The sequence below is a fragment of the Hylaeus anthracinus genome, unplaced genomic scaffold, assembly GCF_026225885.1.
Source record: "Hylaeus anthracinus isolate JK02 unplaced genomic scaffold, UHH_iyHylAnth1.0_haploid 11982, whole genome shotgun sequence".
In the NCBI taxonomy this organism is placed as follows: Eukaryota; Metazoa; Arthropoda; class Insecta; order Hymenoptera; family Colletidae; genus Hylaeus; species Hylaeus anthracinus.
This window is the reverse complement of record NW_026534330.1, coordinates 3,397,015-3,405,319: the sequence shown is the minus strand read 5'-3', so window position 1 is coordinate 3,405,319 and position 8,305 is coordinate 3,397,015.

Genomic DNA, 8,305 nt, shown 5'->3' with positions numbered 1-8,305 from the left:
TTTGCGGTGAACTGGCAAGTTTCGAATTACGAGTCGGTCGACTGGTAGCGTTGACGAAACGGACTGCTTGCATTCCCGCAGACGTATCGAGTAGAGTTTCCAGCCCGTGTAATCATTAATTCCCTTTCGTTATTTAACGGTCCTCGCGAGTTTTTGTAAGGAGTATCAGAATGATGCAAAGTTACATTTTAAATAGAAGAGCGGCGAGAGATACAGCGATAATCACCGATGTAACTCAATTTAGGGCGCCTTCTGCATTTTCATGAATTCGACGAATCGTGGATTTAAGTTAGCCAACGTAAATAAGCGAGCCGTGGCCAGCAGAGAGTATAGACTAAAATTGCAGCTAATGACATAAAATATTCCAATATGATTAGCAGGTATACGCGGCAGTATACACAGCACGCTATCAATCAGTGGCCGCAATCAAATGCAGATTTCATTCCGCGAGCGTTTAATTACTGCCTCTTGTCTACCTTATTTGTTCTTTGGGTTTCTTATTACAAATTTACCTTTCAGCTCCGCTCTCGTCAAATTTTATGCCGTTAATAACGCAAATATTGACACACGCTCGAGTCAGCCGAGTGAGCGCTGTTTTCTTTCCACGCCAGTCGCCCGAAAGGAATATTCCACCAGGAATTCGAAATTAGCCAAGTTAGATCAGCTCTCCCAGTTTGAAATATGACCCGCCGGCTTAACCGTTGCGAAGTCTAAATTTCTCTTTCTGTTTGTTTGCAATTGCACATCCTTATGTCGCATTTCTATATTTTCATACTTAAACAATTCGTTCAAGCTAAAAAGAAAAAATTACAGACAGGCAGGGCGTGTGTCGAGTCAATTTATGGTTTCCGAGTAGTGATTTCCAGAGATTTAAACTGACGAGAAGTACTGCAAGGATAAAACCAGGGATGAAGGAGATGAAGAGGATAAAAGAAGAGACGGGAGAACGAAGGAGTGACACACGGTGTGCCATGAAGTCGAGAGTAAAATATGTTAAACGTGAACTTTCCCGTATGTACGTATCATATGCGACTTCCTTATGCAAAGACAGTCGATGAATAATGAAGAAGAGAAATTGTGGGTGCGCGGAATGTCGCACGTTAGAAGTATAACTTCTTAGAAACAATGGTGAAATTTTATTAAGTCTCTCCAAGTATTTGGGAGATAATACAAAGAACTTGCGATACAATGATTTTGTCATCAAGGGAGTCTCTTAATCGGATTATTAGCATAAAGAGTATCATCGTCTGAAAATACCACTAGAAGGGGGTGGATGGCCGACGTTACAAAATAAACTAGCCGGCGAACGGTCTTTGGCAAACTCTGACCAAATAGGGCCAAAGACACAAAAGAGAAGATACGGTTACGTGCACATTGCCACTCGAGAAGAGCACGCCACGTGAATATCGGCTTCCAATATAACACCCGGGATATATTCACTCCCGCTAATTCCAAATATCGTCGATAGCTCCTTGTAAGATTGGAAATACCCTCCCACACAGATACTTCAAGGGCATGCGCCTAATACATTGGGATGTTACACCACCGCCACCGCTGCCGCAAATCCGCACGATCCGTATAATCCTGCGGAATCGGACGATACGGTTCCACCACTGTGTAAACCACCGATTGGATTCTGGATTATCATAGTTTCCCAATGTCTACCTTTCCGTCTTCCACTGTAACGACTTTTCGCTGAATCGCTGGATAGCTCTATGCCCTGATTGATCGAAGATGCCTTTAACTCGCAACGAGAAAATCGAGCGCTCTTTCCGCAGGAACGATCAGCTCTGGAGTGATCGATTAACCCCTTAACCGCGGAAGAAAATCACTGAAATCCGCAACGCGATGCAGAGGAATTTTCTCTTCGCTACGATGTAAGTGAGTAATTAGATCCATGATACAAATCCTGACGATATGGTTCTCCGAGATCTATCGGTTTTTTATTACTATCAACGAAATGAATTACCTACAATTTTTCACGGAACACTTGCTTCGTATACCATAGGAAATCAATATGCACTTTTCGATTAATCCTCAAATGGTAGTAAATAGGAAACGTGTGTCCATTCAAGTGGATGCTTTGGATGTACATAGACGCGTATCTAATTGGATACACAAAATAGTAATTTTGATTGCCGCGAAGGATGCTCTCTTTATTCATGCTTTAAGCCGCGTATACGAGAGGAGCGTCGACGGTGCTAAAAATTTTCCAGAAATGTGTATTTCTGATAAATGGCATCAAAGCGTTAAAAATTCACCACATCGATCGCCCTTTGTTGGCTTCCGCGTCGGAACGACTGGCGAAGGATTCATCAGTTCCGTTCAAGTGGTATGCTTCCGACTAAAAGCTATTTCTCCCTTTTGATTCATCCACCATTGATGAACAGGAAATAAATTTTACTTTTTTCAATTTCTCTCCCTTTGTCTGAAAGTAAAGAAATTGTATCAACGACTACAATAATAAACGCGTAGATCAGTCATGGTGATCTACCGATAATAAGGACAATTAGACAAATCACGTATCAGCTTAATATTTAAATAGATCGTGTAATGTATTTTTCAGCATTTAGCGAAATGGATTCGAATCCGTACGGAGACGAACGTTTGTCGTTCCTCGGTAAGAGCAGCATTCCTCTTACGTCCTCTCAGTCTCCTCGCACGTTTTTTCTTCTCAGTCCGCTCATGTAATCGTGGTAGCCAAACGTGTACTTCGAGCCAATTGTTCCACGCTCGGTTGATTATTGGTTTTATATTAACGTCGGTTTGTATCCCGCTTCGTTCTGTTTTCGTGCGGCCTCTTGCTTCTTTTTTCCTGCTGTTTTCCAGCAAGGAACCTTTTTCCCTCTCGAGCTATTCCCGGACACGCGCGTACCGCACACGGGACGAATAAAAATCGCTCGACTGTGTAGCTGTGCTTATCGAACGCCATTTGTGACAAATAGTCGGTGAATTATGGACCAGTAATGGTCAACAGGTGCAGCGTTCCATTTACCAAAACCATGTTCGTTTCCAGTAACCAAACTAGCCTTAGCGTCCCACTAGCCTCGGGAAACAATCTTATCGACGAATCCTCTAACGCATCTGGCATGAAACGCCAAATTAATTTGCGATAACCGAACCCGTAGCTTTCTTTTTGCTGTACTTAAAGCCGATATTAATTTTCATTGTCCACGAAAGTATCCTTCGCGTTGATCTTCGCGCGCGATGCGAATGCTAGAGGGAAACGAGATTCTTTAGTCCGTTGAAGGCAGGAGTGAATAAAACGCGCCCGTGACAGGTTGTTTTATAGCCGTATTTGATCCAGTTTCCGTCATAAGTGTACTTCCGTCAAGTGCAGAACCCGAACGTTGCAGGTTCGTTTATTACTGTTTGTCGCGCGAATCGTTTCGAGCTGTGCGGTTTTTCAATTAAGTCGGCCGTGTCGTTCCATTGTGCTATATTTACGCGGTTGTTTCAATTAAAACTGCTCGCCGAGATAACCGCATCTAATACAGCCGTGGAAACGTCTCTTCGAGCTGGGAACGCGTCATTGAGTCAGACCTGTGGCCGGGAGAATCGATGTCACACTTTTGTGCCAACGAAACGAACTTTCTGGACTTTCGCTTTCTCTTTGCGTTCTAATTTTTCCCGACAAGTGGAAATTGTTTTCGTTCCCTTGGAACAATGTTTTCTCAAATGTTGGACACGCTATCGTGAAATTTATTCCCCTCGATTTACGTTCACTCATCAAACTGTCAACTCCAAATTTATGTCGACCTTTTTGTTCCATTTTCTTAGCATTACAGGTCTCCAAAACGCAATTGTTTTTAGAAAGTGTTCGAATCGATTCGCGTAACGGATCTCTCTTAAAGAAATCGTCCAATTTTCGAAACCGAGAATTAGACGGATCCCATAAAGAGAGAGACTTGCAAGGTAATTTTAAATACTGATAAATGGTCGAGCCATTAACCCAACTCCGCGAAAATCTCGGCTTTTATTACAGCTGAGCTTCGCCTCTTTCGTTCGTATCCTTAATTTATCCTCGTTTTATATTAATATACACACATTTTTTGGAATTATGATCTGGATTATTATTAGACATTACTTTATACCAAAGACGAGCCAATTCAGTCTATATTCTGTCTAAATTGCTTGTTTTAAACAGTTGAAAGAATCGATATCTCATCTCAGAGAACGATATTTCATGCGAAAATATCGGAAAATGGATCATACAGCGTACCACGGATTTCGTAAGTTCGTGGTATCGGAATGTAGCGTGTATAGAGAAGGTATTTTCCCGTCTTTTCCTTTTCGGATCGCGCTACGAGTAATTCCTCTTATCTGCGGAAACTAGATGGACGAATCATTCGCGAAAACGAAAAGTCCGTTCGAGAAGCTCGCGGAACTTACAATGAAGAGAATGATTGACCTATTTACTTAATGCTCTCAGGATTTTGCACGGCGGAAAATTCGCTGTGACATTACCGCTTCTTTGCATTTACATGTTTCGAGCCTTTGCGCTAACGTAGCATGGAGCCTCAAAGTCAGCATATTCTCTTTTTTTATACGGGACATTTTTCTGCCGTCGTTTCTTTCAGTCTTCCACGATGAAGTAAAGGGGGGGGGGGGGGGGAGAGGGATAAAGGTTTTGAATGTGCGATGATTTCAATAGCCATTTCACCAGATTATATCTTACGAGATACGTAATGGTCCCTTTAGGTGTGATTTAAACTGTTTCTAAATTATGCGTTTCAAGTTTCTTTAAAATATGGCAGCGTTAATCCTTGCTGTAATCGTCTATCTTTCTTTCATTTGCCTCTTGGAAAACATTTTTCCGCTTCTCGCCTCCTTAATTTTCGCAGATTGATGTTAGGTTTTTAATCGAACCCCGAGCGAAACTATAATAACCAGACGGAAGAGAATATCTTCGCGACAACGTTATCTTCATTTTTCTTTTCAAGAAGCAACGTGCCATGAAACTGTTTACCATGTTCATAGTACCAGCTCGTAACGCTTTGTAGACGATAGTTAGAAAGGGATAAAAATAGTAATTCGACTTTTTGTAAATATTCACCGAAGTATTGCTAATATCTAAAACGTGGTCGCACGTTCAAGTATTAATAATCTTTGAAATGTAACTGCACCGGTCCATGTTGAAGTATTTAAGAAACCGCAGTACGGCACAGAATACTTCCCATTTTTGCAGCTTGTTGCTAATGGATAAAAATAATCTCTACCCGACTTTTCATTCTTCGTTGGGTAAATAAGTCAGCGCTCGTTAATCCAACGACGTAGCGACAGATTAGTGATGTATTAGCATGGATTGTTTCGATTTTCATTTTTAATGAAATTCTGTTTAAAAGTAGCAACGAACGTCACGAGGTATCGTTTAACAGATACGTAAAATAATGGTCATCCGTGAACAGTGGATAGCACAAACTAAATGTAACATTGTAAATTTATCGAGGTATTCGCGCAAGTTGCCGTTGTTATTAAACGTGAAAATTGATGAAGCTTACGTATTCCTTACTGATTTGTATCGCTAAGCGGATCTGCGCGCAGGGAAAACAACTCTTCGCTAAGCTTTAGATGAAAGATTCGCGCAAGGATGCATCTTTTTATTGTTAGCTCTTTATATCGATCTTTCGCATGGTGTTTCATTAGAATCCATCGTGTTTTGTGCGCTGAAACGTCGGCTTTACCGCCTGCTGCATTTATCGGAATCTTTGTAAAATTTATGCAACGATAACCATGCACTAACACTCTTTGTCCCCCCCCCCCCCCCCGTTACTTCGCGCCTCTATCTTTTCCTCGGTAAATTCGAGTTCCCGTTCCTTCGTTCCATTATTTATGGCTGCTTTTCTATCATCATAATTTCCATCGCCCCGATATTGTAAATCGAAACTCTCCGTGTATCAGAAAATGCGAGAAGAGGAAGAGGGAACCACAATGGTTTCGATGTTGCATTTCGACGTTCCATTTTTCTGCCTAGATTGCGATGCGTTACGTTGGATTTGGGGACGATTTAGGTCACGGTGTTTGGATCGATGCTCTTTTTTCTCGCGGTGTCTGTGGGATAAAATTGTACGCGACTACACGTCACTTGGAATTGTTTTTAAAAAATGAAACGAGCAGCGTTGTCGCGGTATTATTTCAGCCATGTGCGACGAACGTTTCGATCTTTTAATAGTAGCCTTTATCGTTTTACTCATCAACCTCGTAGAGTAATATTTTTAAAGCATCTACTTCGCTAACTGTTGCAGAATAGAACCAAAGCTGCTTCGATTTTCCGTTCCATCGTTCCCGGCAATATGCTCGTATTACAATCCGGTAACACGTATCTGCTTTCGACTTACTGTTTACCAGATACTGGATATTACGCATTATCCGCTGGGTTTTGATTAATCGACGGAAATAAGCCGCGCTTATGGAAGAACTTCACGTAAAGGTCGCAAATCGATTGGATGGCGCAAGTAAACTCATCGTTGCGTGTGTTTACCGATACTAATGGATTAATGGGATCGTATGATTGCGTACGTGTTTAAAACGGTTAGGTTACGCGGTTCTCTTTGGCTGAAACTCGAAAGTCGACGAGAGCTTTCAATAATTGAATCAACGATTTCTGTAACGACCTAACAGAGTGATTTATTCCCATCGATTTCGGGGCTTCGGGTTTGATGAGATACCGGCCGTAATTTTCATAGGCCATAATTTTCACGTTAAGCATCTCGCAAGCATTTAAGTGGTAATACGCGATTGAGTGTGTTCTAGACGGAAGATACATCTTCGCTGTAGGGTATGCCCTGGAGACGAGCAGGTTATTACATTCCACGGGCGAAATTCCTCGGGTTAGAATCACAGTGACACGAGAAATCGCGCCTTGTGGTCTCCATCAGGCTCGTTCCTTTTCCATTTAATCCCGAAACTTTTAGATACTAAAATCCTTAATACTCTCGTGATCGAAGACGAAAAATTCACGTTACTAAGGATTTAATATCACCGATGTGACCGTGATCTGGCATAATTGAACTTACCTCTTTCAAGGAAGCGTTTGTGCATCTCGGTGGTGAAGGAATTACTTACCGACGGATTCGAAACGTTCAATTTATTTTGCACGCTGCAATATCGTGAGGATGAAAACGTAACTCATTGTTCTATTTCTCAACTATACTCCTACAGTTTACACAATCATCGAGAGACGACGAAAAGAAACATACTTAAACGTATATATTGAAATTCATCTATATTGTTATTAAATTAATTAATCTACGGGCGTCGATTAATACAGGGCCGGTTTCGAAAGAACTTCGAAAGAACGTCCTATCCATAGCTGAATATTTTTTTGACGTATAAATGGATGTTTTATTTGCGTATAATTTGAAGGGACGCTAGTAATTCTAGCACCGGCTCTGAATTAATGTAATTCTGAATATTAAACTTCAGCTAGCAAGAATCTTATAACGCTATAGATAGCGAGCACATCGATTTGTAAGTGTTAAACGACGAGTCTTTGTTGATAAATTGTTAATCTAGGTAGAAACGTGTACACTGGTTGGATAAAATGTGCAATATTTCATTGGATGTAAAAGGATACGGCAAAATTCTTGTACCTTGTGGAACGTTTTTTCTTACACGCACTTACGCACTTATAATTAACATACATGTATATACACTGATCACATTAACACATCGAGTGAGCATTTTAGCGTTGCCTGGAAACATTGATCGTTTTCGTAAGTCGATAAAACGCTTCTTATCGGTTCATCCCGTTGAATAGTATGTGCGACGAACGACGATTGTACTTCGTAATCGTTCACCGAAGAATCGACGTATCCTTCGGTCCTTCCACGAGCGGAATTTTCGCTGTCGACCGTATTGTGCGTACCGTCGTGCTGATTTCACATTTTCGCCAACAAAAAGCACCGAGAACTTGAAATTGAGCGACAGTTTTCGAGATACACCTCGGAGTACGGAGATGGTGGACGCAATCTCGCCCGTTTCCCAGCCAGACACCGAATTTCTGATTGTAACTTTCCACGGAGGGGTTGAAATGTTAATTGAAGTGGTCACGCGGTTCCGGAGTACAATCGTTTGCTCGACAAAAGGTAAAATCGTCGGTGGCAACGTGGGGCCAGCGCGTTGAAAGAAATTTAAGACAATGGCGGCCAGTATTTACATGAAAAGGTTCGTGAAAAACCATGCCCGGCATTTGCGGCCGTGTGTGAGTTTTCATTCGCACCGGTGTGGTCGATTTGCGAGCTCTCCTGTTAAGGTGATATTCTAGTCCAGTATTTTGGAAAAAACAATTCTTTTCTTTACTGTT